This window comes from Aythya fuligula, chromosome 2, assembly GCF_009819795.1.
Source record: "Aythya fuligula isolate bAytFul2 chromosome 2, bAytFul2.pri, whole genome shotgun sequence".
Taxonomy (NCBI): Eukaryota; Metazoa; Chordata; class Aves; order Anseriformes; family Anatidae; genus Aythya; species Aythya fuligula.
Window position 1 is genome coordinate 63,385,187 of NC_045560.1, and position 18,779 is coordinate 63,403,965.

The 18,779-nt window shown below is 42.2% G+C and overlaps 1 protein-coding gene across 2 annotated transcripts in view; it reads right to left on the reverse strand.

Moving 5' to 3' along the window:
• The window catches only part of ELMO1 (engulfment and cell motility 1), a 313,771-nt gene extending 297,704 nt beyond the window's left edge, over positions 1–16,067 (reverse strand). Inside the window, exons 1-3 of one of the 2 annotated variants that reach the window (XM_032181431.1) lie at positions 16,036–16,067; positions 15,670–15,740; positions 6,297–6,383 (exon numbers count right to left, since the gene is read on the reverse strand). The gene's annotated coding sequence lies outside the window, so the exon portion shown is untranslated. The remainder of the gene's footprint in view (positions 1–6,296; positions 6,384–15,669; positions 15,741–16,035) is intronic. The other variant, XM_032181430.1, reaches the window with a different exon arrangement.
• Positions 16,068–18,779: the final 2,712 nt, after the last annotated feature.

Genomic DNA, 18,779 nt, shown 5'->3' on the forward strand with positions numbered 1-18,779 from the left:
ATATTTGAGATTTATTTTTATTTTTTTTAAACCACAACACACAAGCAAAGAAAATTCCAAATGGAAGGAAGTGGCAAAATAGTAAGCCAAAAGAAGTATTTAGAGGAGGAAAAAAATCTCGCAGGCCTTTACAAACCATCATGTACTGCTGACAGGAAAATCTTTGTTATTGTATTCCACATTACGAGTACCTTGAGTAAGAGGAACAGCAGCATACACCACAATAGCTGCATTTCATTAGCTTAGCAGAGCAGAGGATTTAAAGGGAAAAGACAGCAGCTGAAAATAATTGCATTAAATTAACATTAACCCACAAACCAAGAAGAGGCATATAATATTCAGGATGACTGCAGAAGCAGTAACTCAGAATTAATGTCTGTGGAAGACGAATAACCCCACTCTTGGAACTCTAACTGGGATTCGGAATCCTAAAGAAAGAAAGTTCACCCCAAACAGTGTTCCCCCAGAGAGGAAAATAAGGAAGGAAAGGAAAACATGGCCTAGTTAAAGATATCAGTAGGTAGGAAACACAGACTGCAAAATCATGTGATTCCCAAAGGACTAACATTTTTATGGTTTATAAACACATTCCCACACATTCCTTCTCAAAAAAGGACTTAGAAAATAAATCTGATTTTAAAAACTATAAATGAAACAGACATGTGAGAATTTAAACACTTAGGGCAGAAGAGAACAAAACCTCAGAGACTGGAGCAAAAATGGCAGTCAACTTTGGAGTGGGCTAAAACACAGCCAGAAATGACAACTGTAATTCAATCTGTGGATGTACTTTACAACAGCCTTGATGCCACATGGGCTTAGAAAAGAACAGCATCACTAAAAAAGGTGCTTAATAAATTAAACTGTTGGAACAGAGAGACACTTCACAATCTTGGAGTGTGCTTTCCTCAAGTTGAAGAGGGAAGTTATGCTAAGCTTGGGAAGGGAGGTAATTACTTCAAATAAATAAGTAAATAATATTAAAGATGTCAAGTTACAGCACTCATTCATTTCATCTAGGAACAGGTATCAGAAGTAAGCAATGATGTTACTGAATAACAAAACTCCCCAGTTCTTTCTCCCAGTTCCAGCTGGAAAAGACACAGCCTGGTCAGACCCTTGGCTAACTATGAATCAGAAGGAAAAAGCAATCCACAAAATGAGGTCTGAAGAAAGTCATGGCAGAAGTTACCACATGACCACCAGAACTGATGCCTGGTTAGCCACTTGCCATCTGAATTTACATGGCTTCCCCAGTTGGAGATGAGTAATAAATTCTAATAAGCAAGCCAGCATTTGGAAACAATTAACATCCCATTTTCCTTAACCATCATGTTCAGGGAAGTTTATACGTCCCTTCCACAGCCCTGCAGGACACTACATTTTAACCTGTGGACTTCACAATTAAAGCAAAAACTAAGCAGCAAGGTGTTCATGCTGTAAGGTGTTTAAGTTCCAACAGATTCCTTATCAAGCACATAAAAATAATTTGTAATCCATCTTTACTAAGCAGAAATAATATACTTTTTAGTTGAGCTTCCCAACAAAGCAAGTTTTTATAACTCTTCATCTGTATTTGTCTACCATCTGGACACCGCTATTCCATATGGACCCACAGAAAAGTTTTTTTCAGGTTTCTGTTAAGTCTCCTTCATCAGCAGTATCACTCCCCAGTTCTGCTCTTTCACTGACTGACCAGCACAGAACTGCCTGAAAATGAATAGAACTTTAATTAAAGTCTTGAAGCTTATGTTTAAAGTAAGTGCTCCCAAATATTTTTATTTGAACATTGATGACAATTTTAGAGAAGCCTGAATCTCACTTAACTGGAAGCCCCTTTAAAACTAGTCTGGCAGTGAGGCTCTGTGAACAAAAAATAAAATAATAAAATAAAATAGAGAGAGAAAAAGAGAAAAAAATCACATCCTACACATTTCAGGGTACAATTCAGGTAAGTTGTGAGATGGCAATCTGCTTTTTGCAGAAGTTTTGGCCTTCAGGCTTTTCACATCTTAAAGGAGTGAGAGATTTCTTTATTTCTTAAAGAAGTGAGAGATTCCATTTCTCATACATCTATGTAATCCAGCAAAGCAAACATCTTCTCTGTGAGCAGCAGGGTTAAGGCATACTGACCTGAATCCCTACTGTAAGTTTTCAGATGTTAAGGCTCACATTCAAGTCTTCCCATTGCAGTTTCTGCTCCATCTAGTTTCCTACTTTCCCCAAACTTGTCTGCACTTTGTATCTTTGGGACTTCTATTGTTCTGCTGACTTGGCTTGAATCAGACAACAATTTACAAGCTACTGGAGAAGGGAAGGGGAAAAGACACAAACCCCATCCATACAAGCAATAGACTGTTGCTGTTTCTAAGTGTACCAAGGTAAAAATTAAGAGGGTGGGAGGATGACCTGACTTCTGGAACAGAAGCCCTTCTTGCTCTCCACACCTAACAGAACATTTCACCTGCATAAATCCATTCCAAAGATTTGGCTTACAAACGTTGGAAACATTAAGCAATGAAGAATTAAACCTGATGCTGTCTTCCATGTATGATTTCAGTTAACATTTCCATTTCATTGTACAAGGCCTATTTCCAGTCCCAGTGAAACACAGCATTTATTACCATCCTTTGCATTTCCGAATTTTTCAAATAAATAGAACAGTTCAATTGGAAGGGACCTTCAAAGATCATCTAGCCCAAGTGCCTGACCACTTCAGGGCTAACCAGAAGTACATTATTGAGGACATTGTCCAAATGCCTCTTGAACACCGACAGGCATGGGACATCAACCATTTCTAGGAAGCCCATTTCAGCATCTGACCATCCTCACAGTAAAGAAATTGTTCCCTATATATAATCCAAAGCTTTGTGCCATTCCCACATGTCCTGCCTTCGGTGACCAGGAAGCAAAGACCAACACCTCTCTCCGGTCTTCCCCTCCTCAGGATGTTACAGAGAGCAGTGAGGTCTCCTCTCAGCCTTCTCTTCTGCAGGCTAGACAACCCAAGTGTCCTCCCAGGACAAGCCTTCCAGCCATTTTACCAGCTTTGTTGCCTTCCTCTGGGCACTTTCAAGTACCTTTATATCCTATTTATACTGTGGAGCCCAGAACTGTACATGGTACTCAAGGTGAGGCCACATCAAGGCTAAATATAGCAGGAGAATCGCTTCTTTGGACCAGTTGACTATTCTGTGAATATCCGAAGCTAAAAAAAAAAAAAAAAAAAAAAATCTATAGCTGTTCTAACAATCTGTAAGTTTTTCTTCCATTTCCAACAATTGTTTGCATAGCCACTCTCTCATCTAATCTTTCGTTTCCCAGTTACTTAAGTCCACACACAAAATGAGAACAGTAAATCAAATGACGTGCTTGGCAGGCTCATGTTGGTGTGATGACAGCAAGATCCTGGAGCAGCACAGGCCTCTTATGAAGAAGGGTCATGGAGTTCCTGGGCAGTTTCTGTAACTATCATCTGACCAAATGAGCAATACTGAGTCAGACGCGGCCCTCGGTGGACACTGGCTGTCAACTGGTAAATACCCAGGGAGGGGACAGAGTTGGCATCCAAAGCCCCACGTGTCACACTGTACGGCCTGCCCACGTTACCGCATTAACAGGACTGGTGAGCTTTTTAATCTCATCACATCATTAAGCACTGAGGTGAAAATGAGAAGTGGGGCTGCAGAACGCCTGCTAAAGTAAGCTTGAGCACACCATTTTGTTTCTCAGGTTTTTAGTTTCCTGACTGAAAACATAAAAGGTATTATTAGATAGAAAAACAAGCTATTGTTTAGGAAAGGTGTACTTGACCCAAGTGGGATGACAGAAGGATTACTTAAAATATTTGTGATTCATCACAGTTCAGTAACTTCGCATGAATGCTAAAGCACTTCAAAGAGGTAGAAAAGCTTGTGCAGGTGCAACAGGAGCGATGAGTCAGTTGTTGCAGAGCTGCTCACTTCAGTCGAGGCCATGGCGCTGAGGAATCCGTGTGTGGCAAAGAAGGGATCATCAGCAACTCCCCACAGACCAGTCGTATTTAGACAGCAAGCTATAAATGCAGGCATTTACTCTTGTCTCTCCATGTTTAGCTTGCCTCCATGGTAAAATTTACAAGCATACAGCATGTAACTGAGTCAATGCGGTTCCTCTTCAGGAGCAAGCATAAGAAAAGAACCCAGGTTAATCCAAAATCATCTAAATTCTCAACTAAACAGTAACTCACTGCTTCTTTTCTTCCAGATCTTCTAAAAAGAACTTCTGAAATCCTCCTCTCAATATATACACCTATTTAATTTAATTCGTCTTCAGCTTTCAAGAAAATACACCATTATCCCTTAATTACAAAGGATGCTCAGTCCTTTAAAACAGGACCCCCCCATGCACATGCTTGTGGATATAAAAGCCAAATGTTTTGATTTAAAGAATGTTTCTTGAATACAAATTACCATATCTGTCTCCTACATATTAAAAATCTTCACAGAAAAACTTTCCAAGTTCTTTAGAAAGTAGCTATTGTCAGAAGCATAACTGCAAAAGACCAATACTTCCCACTCAGCTGATCTGACCCGTGCATTCATTTTCTCCACCATTATTCATGCTTATACTGGGAAAAAAAAAAAAAAAAAAAAAAAAAAAAAGAGTGACCATATATTTCTTGGTTTGTGCAGAATCAAAAGGCTTATTTACACACAGACACATACACAAAAAGAGAGGAATGAAACTTAAGGACGTTTCACCCTAATCTAATGGGAATAAGAATCTTTCCTGTCTTCACACACACACTCCTACCTTATAAAACCCACAATAACCTAGGATTGGCCTTAAAAGATCAAGAGCCTCCTAGCTCAAGACCTTCCTTACTCCCACTGCTGCCTTATGGTAGACAGCCCACAGAGCTGCCTGTTGAGGACTCAGACAGGCTCTGCAACAGCACACAGAAAGATGGGGAGGAGGAAGGAAAAAAATAAATGAAAGCACAGTTACAGTTCTGAGAATGGCCATTGCGTATGGCTCCTGACCTGCAGGGCAATGAGCTGCAACAGGACTTCGCCATCGTCCCCAAGAAGATGCAAAGGTTGTTAAAGAACATGTTATGGTCCTGCCCTGTCACCAGCTAGAGACTTCAAACCTGGCTGGACAATCTATTATATAAAAATAAGCCCACATTAACTCTTAAGGAGAAATTAGGTGTTGCTGAGGAGTATTTACCTGATGACTGTGTAATTAGACATCACTCTTCCTTTTGTCAGAGCCAGTAGTAAGTTATGCTACAACCCAGCAATATTCTATCTCAATTTCCAGAGTCCTTACAGACTAAGCTTGTGTGGCCAAGTCTAGGTAGAAATAGACTAGCATAATTTTGCATCACATTTGAATTACTGAACTAAAACACTAGGGATCACCAACTCCCTCTCCCAGGCTTAATCTGCAGAAGAGACTTTGCCCAAACAAACTGGCCAGTACCTTCTCCTGCCCCTGTCAGGCTTCCTAACACTTTCTCCTTCTGCTTTATTTCTCCTTCCTCCTCCTTTGTTTAACCTTTACTGTTGTCAGAAGTTTTAGGGAACACACATGATTATTGAGATGTTTCTCTACTAAGTTCTGCCTCTTGCTACCAGCCCTAGCATCCCCCAGCCTCCGTGAGCTAAGTGCTATTCCTTCAGGAAGTGCACCTTTTGCTGACAGTGTTGGAGGCCAGGAAGGCTTCCGGCTGCACAGCTCCAGCAAAGAGCCCAAAAATGAGCAAGCCTTGGGTTTTGCAAGAGAAGATAAGAATTTATCTTCTACAATTTCTGCGGGTTCTCCCCAATGTATTCTTGCTCTTCATTTGACAGCTCCACAATGCAAGCCACTGACAACTGCAGAAAGATGCCGGGGTTTGTCAGAAATAGCTTAAAAGAATGACTGCAGATAGATGCATTATTTTTTGCAGAAGTTTCAGCAACCAAATATGCTCGACTACAAGGGTAACAAGGTGGAAACTGCTCTTCCTAAGACAGATACATTGTTGCTCTAATGAGACAAAAATCATGAAATTTTTTGTTTCTTAAACAGTTATCCTGCTTTGGTAGCATACCAGTGAGAAAGAAGTGAACAACTCCTTCCCTTACAGTATACAAATTATTCTGCAAATAATAGCAAAAGCCTTTGCAATTACTCCATGTATTACCCTCAACTTTCACCAATTTCCTGAATTCATCAATGGGACCAGATGTAGTTGAAGGTCACTATTAGACCTTAGGAAGGAAAAAGTAACTTCACAGATATTTTAGTGGCTTGCATCTACTTACCATTAAATTCAAGGAAGGCTTTCTCCTTTCTCTTAGCACAAACTAAGATTTTTGAGTTTTAAGTTTAGGTATCCAGACACGAAATCACTATGAAAACAAAACAGAAAATTATTGAAAGAGAAAATATATATTTTTTTTAATTACATCACATTGCTACTTCATTATTTTCACCTTAGGACAACCTGTAGTAACACACATAGACTGCTACCCAAGAGACAGTGCAGTTGCATCACTGGAACAGCAACTCTTTTTCAGTAAAGACAGAGCTGATGGTCCCTGACATAAATCCAGATGGCTCCAGAGAGTCCCTTCCTTCAAGAGTTTATTCTGTCAGGGGCTGAGTAACACTTTAAAGCCAACTTTGTCCACAGCTGTTGACAAAATACCTTTCAAAAAGCTCCCTTTTCTTTGGCTTCATGTTCATGAGGCTTGGTGCCAGCACCTGATTAAAAACTGAATGCAAACAATAGCAGGTGTCTCCAACAGAATTCAACCAATGCTTTTCTTCTTGCCTTCAGCATACACTAAAAGAGTTCCAGAATTTTTACCTACAGTTAATACACAGATTTATTCAATACTGGACAGTTTGGCCTAGACGGAGCTGTTCTGAGCTCCTCCTGATGCTGAGGAAGGGCTCTTCTACCTTCCAGTAGATTGAGCAGAGATTTTCCATCTATTCTTATAATATACAGGTAGAAATAAACTGTTCAAGCTGATTCAGCTCATTGAGGCACTACAGCTGCAGCAGTAACTTCACGTTACAATTTGGAAAAACAGTAGGAAAGAACATGAGTTCCCACTGCTGGTGCATACCATCCGTGCTTTCCCTAGGAAAGGCATATTGGGCATATTGCCAGCTTTTATTCAGACAATAGCTTGCAAACACATCCCTTCAGGTCTGGATTCTGCCTACTATCGCTCCTTGAATATTTAACTTAACTTTGTGAAGATCCTCAAAAAAAGGTCCAAGTTTTCTAACTGATTCAGGTTACCAATAGAGAGAATACCCATGTTTTGCAGCCACTTGCATCTTCTCCAGAAAACGGGCAAAGATCAAGTATCTGTGCTGACCTTACTAGACATACCTGTTCCTTTTGATAATTACTATTGATTATAATCAATAGATCAATCAATTAGATCTTGCTGCAGCTTTCACAAGCTAGTAGAATTACAACCAATTACTCTTTTGCAATGGCAATTACTTCTGTCAAAACAACAAATCCAGATTAATTTTTAATAAGATACTCTTCTCCCATAGATTCTCTTAAAGTAGTGTCTCTCATCTCATTCAGTATGCGTGTGAAATGGCAACAGACTTGGACTGGGATGCTTGAAACACACAATTTTCTTCCCCTTTGGCCAATACTCATAATGCAATCAATTGCAATCACACATCTCAGAAATGGAAGCTGTAGCAGAAGACACTGGGCCTGCCCAGGCAGGGAGCAAGTACCCCCTGAATTCAGGTGTAGGACACACACATTCTGAAAACTGCGGTGACTTGGGTTTCCCATTTCCAATGGGAATTAAACCGACTCTTTTCTGAAGTGACTCCAAATTGCTTGCCTGGGAGGCTACCTCCCTTTTCAATCCACATCGCCACAGCTGGAGTCTCTTTGTTACAGAGGAGACAGCTAGGGACAGGACATTCTCTAAAGAGGGCCCTCCGCTCTGAATTTCAATGGATCAAGAAAGAAAAGCCCCAAGACAGGAAAGCAAGGCTTATCCGCTTAGTCAGGCTTATGGGGACCAATGAACATGGTCAGAACAATTAGTTGCAAACAAAGGATCTGCAGGTTGACTTAGGTTTGATTTTTCTAGTCTAGTTTGGTGGCTCTCTATTTGCTGATTTAGGTGATAGAAGCTTGACCAATTGCTCTCTTGTTTTCTTCCCCCGTACATCATCATACTTTCCATTACAGAACAGCAGCCTACAGGCTAACACAGGTGCTTTTTTTCAACCTTAATATACAATTTCCACATTAAATATATTAATTCATGGTCAAAAAGCCTTGCTATCTCTAGAGTGAGGTATTTAAATTCATAAGATTATTCAACTCAAAACAGAGAGAAATTCTTAAAACATACTGTTTTAGTTTGAATTCACACTCTACCACCGAACAGTGGAAGCTTTGATCCCTCTGGCATATGGACCAGAAAATCAATTTGCAATTCCAGTTTACAAACAACCCTAGACCTTTACTTATGCATTTGTTTTAAACAGAACTTCAACTTCCGACTTGGATTTAAAATTATGTAGATTATTTTCTTCCCATCTTTGTCTGCACGCATCCCCTTTACCATAAAGTACTTTCTGACTCATTTGAAGCTGCAGGGGATGGAGTCTTCAAAACCTCTGCCTTCCAGAACATCCCAACACAGAGCAATGCCACCAACTCTTGTTAGAAACAAACACACACTTTTCCAATAAGCTAACTTCCTATGGTAGCTGAAGAAAAAATAGCTGATTTTTTGTAGGTCAAGAAATAAAAGCCTAGGTCATTGCTTATTATAAAGCTCATTATAAAGTTATGTGTATGTTATAAACTAAGGCAAAACCAACAAATCAGACCGAAATTGCCAGCATTTTATACAAAGGGAAGAACAGATGCAAACGATTCATTAAGTCAAAATCATCAGACAAGAATGCCAGAATGGAGAGGCTCAGACCAGCACAGTGCAGAAGTTATGATTTTTTCCCTTTCCAAATTGTATACCTTGTTTTCCACAAATGGACTTCTGTAAAAAAATCACTTTAAATGCAAAATACGAAAATTAGTCTTTACAAAAAAAGACCTCATAAAAGTCTGACCTACTTCTAGCATAAGCTACAATTTTAAACAAACCACCCCGGTACTTTTGTTCAAGATGTGGGCTATTTTTCATATACTTACTCCTTCTTTTCTGGACCAGGCATCAGCTATCAAGTCTTTAATTGCTTGCCATAAATATGGTTAAAATTACATTAAGTGGTCTAAAGCGGGAAAGACCTCACATTTTCTTTCAGCTTTGTAGGCTTTTTGGTTGGTTGGGTCTTTTTTTCCCCTCCTCTAACCGCCACCAAAAGTTCTGTCTGATGCTGACCAATGAAAGCTCTCATTTGTTCTGATTTTCTGCCTCCCCCCCTCCTTTTTTTCATGAAAAGAAGATTAAACGCAACAAGAAACTTGTATGCGTATCTATAGAAGAAGAGCTTATAGACCTACACAAAATAGAGATCAGACTTAGACCCCACATTCAGACCTGAATTTTGTTTGAGTTTAGTTAACAGAAGGGATGTCAGAATGTTCAAAGAGGGATATTGGGAAGTGGGGTGAAAAGGTTGATAGGAGGAATGCACTTGAACCATGGGGGGTACAACTTCAACAGCTGAGTGCCCTGGTGGTTGAAGGGGAAAAAATAGCAAATTTGAAGGAGGAGAACTGAAAAAAGGCCCATGTTCCAACATTTTAAAAGCCCAGCAACCAAATGGTACATCCTTTCCAAAATGTAAAGATCAGTACTTATGTTTGAGGAAATTATTTTTTAGTTGGTTTGGCTCAGAGCTGGCAAAAGAGTTTATCCAAAAGTCCATGCACTGAGCCAGCACTTACCAGGTTTCAATTTCCAGATGAAGCCACAACTGTTGCTATGAAAACTAATGTGCAATTGTATTCCAGAAAGCAAAGCAATGGAAAAGACTGCTTTGGAATGTAACAAATATATGCATTGGCACTAACAGTAAAAATCGTATTATACCAACCTGTGTCATAACCATTTTTCTCTTATTATTATTAGAGGAGAAATGTACGAATCAACTGTATTATCTGGCCAGAGGGTATTATGTGAATACTTATAAATTCCTCATTGCTCTACCTTGACAGATTATTCTCTCACAAAATATGAAGCAGCATTTTAAAGAGTCACCCCCACTGCAGTTACTCCATTAAGATTCAACAGCCTATACAGCAGGTTGCCAGTCTGGCCAGACAAAAGCCTAAACCATCCACATGAAGCATCTTAGCCAAGAACGACACAGACCTGACACTTCTACTGGAGTACACAATCCATGCACGTTGGCAGAAGAGAAAGAAAAATAGTCAGCAATGCTTTCACTTTGACTACAAATGCAAGCATCAGAATTCATGTGCTTACTATAAATATATAGTTTGCTAAGATAGTTCTATATCCCTCGAAATACAGGTTAAAACATCCACATTTTGTAGAAGTTTACCAAAACATCAGTTTTACTAACCTTTTTCCATCACTCCAAAACACAGCAAAAACTGTTTTAAATAAATTATTTTAAAACTACGATCGTTCTCCCATTGTCAGAACATTTATGCATATCCTGTTACTACATGAAAAATCAAGTCAACATCAGAAGCAACAGATACAGGCTCCAAGTCAGCAAAGACACAAAAGATACACTTTACTTTCAGCATGTACATCATCACAAGGAGACAGCTACATGCTCAGCCTCATGGAAGTTTCTAACAGACTGAACTTCTTGGAAGTTTCTCACAAACCAGGTTAGGAGCCCCAGTTCTTCCCACCAAGCTGACAACAAGCTGTAAGGAAAACACTGTTTAGCAGCACCAGTCATGTATGGTTCTTGAGACTAGATGAAATTTTAACTGAAGCTGGAAGGTCAACAGGCTGACCTTATGTGTGCCTGCTGAAATACCTTGCATATCCCTCCTTTTGTCTAATGTCAAAATGTTTAATGTGTTTGATCTACAAATTGTCAGCTTCGCACATTAAGGAAAAAAGGTCCATATGGAACATTTTGAGTATATGTAAGTATGAACAAATTTACAAAAAGCTCTCAGAAATCAGAACATCTTCAAGCAAGCATTTTCTGCTTTATTAAAGAGTGCAAGTTTAAAGTCATCACATCTCCAGAATGTGAAGTTCTCTTAGAAGCAGTGACCCATTCTCCCTTTCAGGTGAAGCAAGCTCAACAAGAATTCAATTTTATAGTATTAGTATTCATGCAGCTACTAAAAAACTACTTAGTTACTGACAACAAGATATTTCATAGAGCTTTACACTTCATGTGCTTCCATAAATTAGGGAATTGGAGCTAGAGACTTTGAAAGAACATTGGAGGTGATAGACATTGCAGTCCACAGTTTTTCTTGCAAATTTTAAATAAAATTAGTTAACTGAATAGGAATATTGAGGATATCTGGGAAAATTTAAGGACAAGACAAAGTTGGTGAAAACAGCAAGCTGGGATAGATAAGTAAATATGTCAAAGACCAAAAGAATAAACTACCAAGGTAGGGGTGGGAAATATGCAGAAAGAAGTGATAAGGAGTGTTTAACTTTTAGAAATAAAATTAAGAAAAAAAGAAAAGGAAGGAAAGCAGAAACAAAAGTCAAGAACATACACAGCTATGATTTTGTAATAGATCCGTTTGCGAACAATTCTTTCTTTTTTTTTTTTTCTTTTCTTTTTTTTTCCCCTTTAGCCACTTTACTGAATGTGCTGTTTCACAAACACTTTAAATCAAGTCAGCCTGAAAGGGGCAATATTTCCCCTCAGCACTGACTGATAGTTCCCACTCCCTCCCTTGTGCTAGCTGCTGTGGAGCTTTACAGTGTTATTTTACTGTAAATGGGGCAGAGCAGAAGCATCAGTAAGCAAAGTATACTCATGTCCTCAAAAGCAGTGAGAATAGGTCACTTGCCACGTTTGCATAAGGTCTCCAAGTAGTATGTTCAGCTTCCTAAAGAGCTCCAAAGGCCACTGACTAGAAAGATACCAAAGCAAGCTCATTTGCACATGGGCTAACACACTTCACTAGGGGCATCCCCAGCAGGAGTGGCTTCGAGCCTTCCTGGCAGCATGGTTTAATGCTGAACAGAGAAACAGCTCACCCGTCACTTCCGTGCTCCCACAGCCAACTTCCTCTCCTAGCAGGCACTGAAAGCAAGCCTAGCACAGCCAAAACAAGAGATTGTTTTCATGGAATTGTTTTCACAATTTTTTTCATGGAAAACCGCCATGAGGAGAAGCAGTGATGCATTTCCCAGTGCTTGCAAACAAGTGCCACATGAATCACAGTTCACCTTGCTCCTAACCACAACCCCATGCTTTACTAACCACTCCACTCAGCAGCTTGAAAAAGTAGTAGCCTACTGATGGGTACCGCATAGGCAGCACCTGCCTAAGTATATGCCGCTAACAGAGAAGTTTACCTCTGTCAGAACTGAAAGGGAGAGAAAAGGAAAGAGCATTCATTAGCTATCCCTGTGGCACATACTTCCTGTTAACGACCCTCTTAAATGCGGAGAGTGATCAGAAAAACAAGGAAACTCGCAGAAGGGCTGCGACCTGCCCTTTGGTCTGCTTTTCACATCTCATGACACTTGCAATAATGAAAGGTGACACCTCAGAACCAAATCCTCACAAGTATACTGATGCAAAAACGTGGACTGAAAGACAGCTCTGCATTTCTGTGATTGTTCTCCCATTCAGCTCTTAAATGCCAATCTGTAACAGCAGAAGTATACAGCTTATTTTATGGTAAGCGTCATATATATTATCACCTCTTATGATCCGTACTATCAAATGCCTGCCAACACACTGGCTTCTGCCAATTGCTTTTAGTTTCTTTCTCTCCTTTTCCAGTGTTATATTTGGAGAGAGGAAAAAAGGAGAAAAGAAGGTGACTGACTCAAGTAGAAGGAAAATAATCTGAAATCCCTTAAACAGTTGCTCTGTTAAATTGACACAAGTTTAACAACGTGTACTTGGCAGGTTCCTCCTGCCACGAATACAAGAACCTTTTTTTTTAAAAAAAATAAAATAATAAAAAAAAATCATTCAAAGCAGGGAAATCTTTTAAACATACAGCACAGACATGACTGAATGATGGCCTGATGGTTGCTAAAGCCACTTATCAGTCCTGCTCTAATTCCTAATCACAGGGGTTCAAACAACACTGACTTCATGACCATAAAACAGTGTCCTTTCAGAATGTGAGAATTTTTAATAGGATAATGACTGAGCAGGGAGGAAAACCTGACTGCCTCATTCTCCTTCAAGCCAGACCTTCACAATAGTGCAGGGATGCAGCAGAAAAGAAAGCCTGCTAAACCTCATCAGAGCTGCACAGACAAATAAACCAGAAGAGACATTACTTTTGCCTTCTCTAAGTATGCTGTATGATGTTTTGTAGTTCTCAAAATCCCACTACCTTCTACAAAGATGTTTAATGCAAGGGCATGCTGCACGTTTGCACCACAGCACAACAAAGAGAACTGCTAAATTGTACAGATGATTTACTTCTAGAAAACTTTAACAAAAAAAAAAAAAAAAAAAGAGTGATAGCAAAGTCAGACGCAAAGATCAAAATTATACCTGATGGCCTCAACATCCCAAGCAAATCCTTATCTGAAAGTCACACAACTAGAAAATTGTGGTTGGCAATCTATCAAAAAAGAAGCCTGCCACTGGAACAGGAGGGCACTGCCTGTTAGCATGCAGGTGCGCTAGCAGAGCTCAGTGGAAACATTTCCCAGTTACGGTTAAATCTACAGCCATTAAACCTCCCAGCCAAATCCATCCGAAGCATCAAAATAGGAAAGCCACACATCTTATCTGTGAACGTGAAAGCTCCACGGTCTGTGTGTCAACACGGAAAATATTAGACCATAATCCAACATCACTTCATAGGCTGGACACTGTGAGAAAAGAAGTCTATGGGCCCAAACCTTAAAATCAAAGGGGTTTCTATTAGGTAGAAAAAAAAACAAAGGGCGGAAGGAAGGGTGGAGCACTACGTTACTCTCAATCTGCAATTTGCTGCAGAACAGTATTGCTGTCAGGAAGTACAGCACACACAGCAGTGTTTCACCAACAGTTACACCTTTATAATGCCGTGTAACTTCTACATAAGTTTTTTTAGGTTAATACTAGGGCGAAGGGCATAAAAGCACTTCTCTTAGGAAAGTGCATGCAATCTGTTGCATCTCAACAGTGAGAAAACAGAAGTACTAGCTTTTAAGAACAGAGGGTGTGAGGGTATCTCTTTATATAATGACTTCTGAATCACAGATACTCTCAGTGACCATGTAAGACTGTTACAGAATAAGTAGATATGAAGAATTTTTCCTATCCACTCAAAAGCTACTTGAATAGTACATCTATTAAGTTTTTCCTGGCATGCGTAGAATGTTAGGAAAAAAAAAAAACAACTGTAAGGGTATAAACCTGCTCATTATCCTTTCCCCCTTTCTTTATAAAAAATAAAAAATCAGACAATGACATTTGCACCTAATTTGCAAGCTGCAGAGAAGACAGCACAGTGACTTTCAGACTGATTACAAGACAGAAAAGGAAAACAACTTCCCCTCTGCAACCTCCCTTGGGCATCAGGTACACCCCGTAGTGGTCCCATACACACGCTGGGACCCACAGACTTACACTGACAGCAGTAGCTTCCTATACTTGCTTTGCATCCTTCTGCTGTTTAGCCATGTTAATCTATTTGCTGAATGGTGAGTTTTTAAAGCTGCTGCCGGACTTTCAACAGCTGTGTGAAATGTGAGTTGTGGATATTTTCCTGACAAGCACGCAGGAGGGACTTAAGCCAGCAAACAGACACCGCTGCTCTTCCTCTTCCTTATCTAGTTACCGGCCATCAGATTAGATGTCTACCACCTACTTACACAGCTTCAGAAACAGGAGGGGGGAAGGGGTAATTAAGGAAAGACAGCCTTCAAAGAGAGCACGCTTGCAGCTCTAACTGAAAGAACTTTGCAAAAATGAAAATGCATTTCTCTTCACTGTGTAACATGCCACATACGTCACTCAATCGTACAGGAACGACACAGAAAGAATGGAACGGAGGAACAATGAATGATCCATAAATGCAACAGAGATTATATAACAGAGGATGCGACGGCACACGTGTGTTTGGGCATCTGAGGGCAAAGGAGGAGAGAGCTAAGAGGAAGAGGAGGAAACGTCCTCAGACGCTAAGACAGGGCGCCGGACAGTTCTTACTCAATTTCCCCCTCTTCCTAAAAGATAAATATTTTAACAGCAGGCAATCAGGCAGCCGAGGGACAACAGCAGGAGCAAAACTGCTTACGAACCCTCTTCTTACGAACCCTCTTCAAAACATCCCTTGCTGAAATTGCACCGTAAACGTACCGCGACAGGCAGCTCACAGGCAACCATGTTTCCACTGGAGCAATTAACCCACGGCACGCTTCCTGCACTGCTGTTGCCGCTGGGCAGGATCTCGCCGGGCTTGTCGCACACGCGGAGCTCCGGCAGGTTGCGAGGTGCTCCCCTGTGAGCACCACCACCACCACCACCACCACCACCACCTCCACCTCCACCACCTCCACCGCACCTCGGGCGAGGCGCACTCACCGTAATTTTTCGGGAGCTCCTCTATCTGCTCCACACCATGCTCGGGGGCCAGCCAGCCGGTTGCGTTACCTCTGCAAGGCAAGAGAGGCTCAGAATAAACTCCAGGATGAAGCCTTGCAGATCTTGGGATCCGCCGCCCACCTCGCCTCGCCACATTCAGCACCGCCGGCACCCCAAACTCCGGGATAGGGGGACCACCCCCAGACACCACCCCCCCGAGTGCCCAAGAAAGAGGGGGAAGGAGGGCTGGGGGCGAGCCCTTGGGGCCGCACTTGCTGCCAGCTCCGACCCCCCCGCGCCCCTCGCCTCCCAGCACCGGGGAGGGGGGGGGACGGGGACGGAGCCGGGCAGCCCCCAGCCGCCTACCTCCCTCCAGCGGCGGGCAGCGGGGCCAGACAGACCCCTTCCCCTTCCTCCTTCCTCCTCCTCCTCCTCGTCCCCGGAGCGCAGTGCCGGCGCTATCCCATGCCGGGGCGCCGCCGGCTCCCCGCCGCCGCTCTCACTTCCTCTTCCTTCCTCCTGCCGGCCGGGCCGCGACGTGCAGGCCGCCCGGGGGCCCCCGCGGCTCGGCGGCACCTGTGGGACGGGGACGGGGACAGACGGGGACCGGGACGGGGGACACGCGGGGACCGGGCGACCCCGCCTCTATCCCGCCGCCCTGCCCGCCGCCTGTGACGGCCGCTCCCCCTCCCGCACAGGTCCCGCGGAGGGTCTCCAGCCTCCCCCGCCGCCCTCAGAGCGCGGCTTTGGGGCTTTTTTAGCCCTTTATGGCCGTGTTTCTTCCCCGACAGCCACCGACCGGCCTCGGTTCTGCCGCGGAAGACCGGCAGAAGTGCCCCCGCCCCAGCCAGCAGAGGGCGGCAGCGGCCTGGCTCCGCCGACCCCCAGCCCTAAAAGCAGCTGGGGAGGAGAAACAGGGAAATAGGGCATCCCCGCTTCTGGTTCTCAGTCCCCCTCCAAGAAAAAAGCTCCCCCAGGCACCAGGCGGTTGGGTTTTTCAACGCCTTGACCTACTGCTGCTGTGTGGACTATGCGTGGCACATCATAGGACAACCCATTAAATTCTTTACATCTCACTTCAGCAAGAACTGATGGCACAGCCAGGAAGCCCTACTGTCCTGCATCGACTTCTGACCTCTGCCAGAACAAAATGTACTGTTGGTCAACTATTACATGGCACCTGAAGGCCAAAACCTGCAAAATGCTGGCTCCAATCTTGCAAGGAGCTGTGCCTTGGAGTGGCTTTCTGCAGGTCAGAAGTCCCCAGGGATTTTCTACAAAACCACCCTCCTGTGACACCCAGGCCTCAGACCACAAAACCACATGCTGGGGCATCAGTGGACTTTCCTGTGGCTTTTTGCCCTGAGGGCTCTGCAGTCACTCGTGGGGGCTCTTACACCCCACACAAGGGCTGGGGGCTTTCTAGAAGGAGAAGCAGCCTTTGGGTCTCCCCTTAGGTGCACCGTGTCAGTGACACACGGCAGCTGAGCAGATACTTGTGTGTGAGGCACAAAGTGACACGACTCCCCGGAGTCACATGTCACTGTATTTAATCTAATGTAGTGTTGACTGACAGCACACCTCAACAGCCTGGAAGCAGGGCTTCCTAATGCAGGGCTCCGCATAAGGTCTGAAGCTTCTTCACAGCAGGAATTCCCCACAATCAAGAGACATTTCCTTAAAGCCATTGAGTTTTTGGCCTCCCTCCTATGGTAAAAGCCATGGAGAAGCTAGACTGAGTACTTCACACTGGGAATTGCTGTTTCCTGTGTTTAATATACATTTCAAAGCACCTTATTACACTGCTTTACTAAGGTAGAACTCCAAAACTGAAAGCACAAGGTCCATATAGATATAATTCTTTCTACATGAAGCCACTTATCAAACCATTCCAAGAGTTTTTTATGGCTGTGTAGTTTATTGAAAGAAAGACAACGGCAACACCAGGTGAATGGCTGTTCAGTTGGCAGCTGAACTATTTTTGTAACACTGAGTTGTTTTTTTCTGTGTGTACATGTACCTGCGTTGTGGTACCTGAAACAAAAGCAAGAAGTGTTTACAAAATAGAAAAGGGCATTGTAAATGTAACTGAGATGTACAAGAATGACTCGTTTACCTCAATTTCCACTGTTAGTGTAGGGCCAGTTTCCCTGTATGCTTGTTTGGGGGGTTGGCTTGGAAGATGAACACACATATACATGGTGGTAGACATATACATGATGCTTGGAAGAACATTAAGAATGAACACTATTTGAAACGCAGAATTTTTAACACCACATTTTTGATTTTCCTCTTCTGCCTCTCAGGCTCAGCAACAAAAATGATTAAAATTGATTACAGCTGTATACTACCACAATAGTTGTATTTTTAAAAGGGGCGGGAGATTTTTTATTTTTTATTTTTTTTATTTACAATGCTATTGTTATCCAATTTAAAAGAAAAAAAAATGAAAAAAAAAAATCTACCAGTTTCTGGGGACAAATTTAAGAACACTGTTCAGTTGCAACATTTGTGAGAAAGAGCAAAGAAGAAACCCAGAGAGCATAGCCCAGCAAAGCCCCCTGTTTATCCATAAACAGTATTGCACCAGGAGTAGTAGTATTTCTGTTCTCCAAAAGACTTTACTTGGAATGCATACGTACAGAAGACCTTGGCTGCTATGGGCATTTCCTCATTTATGTAATAGTAGTGCCTTACATGGTGTCTTTCACCAAAACACGTGTTGTCATTACAACTGCTGCTTTTCATACTGGCGTTGTTCTTATGTTGTGGGTGTAAGATGTTCACTAAATAATTCTAGAAAGCCAGAAGAGGGAGCGCAGGAACAGAAAACACCAAGAATTAGGCATTTTAACTTGTATGGCTATTTCAGCTGGGACCTTAAAAAGACAACAAAACTAAAACAAACAAACAGAAAAATGTTTCCAGGAAGAATTCCTGTCCTGTATGGCTCACCTGACAAGGATGTATCAGGATCTTCCAGTAGGTGCTAATCACCTGTTGAAACCTGGCCTGGAGAAATCTCAGCTTGACTATCCCAAAACTGTAGAGAGCATCAGAGCCATTAATCACTTTTGCAGTGAAAACCTTAGCTCCTGAGATGAAAGAGC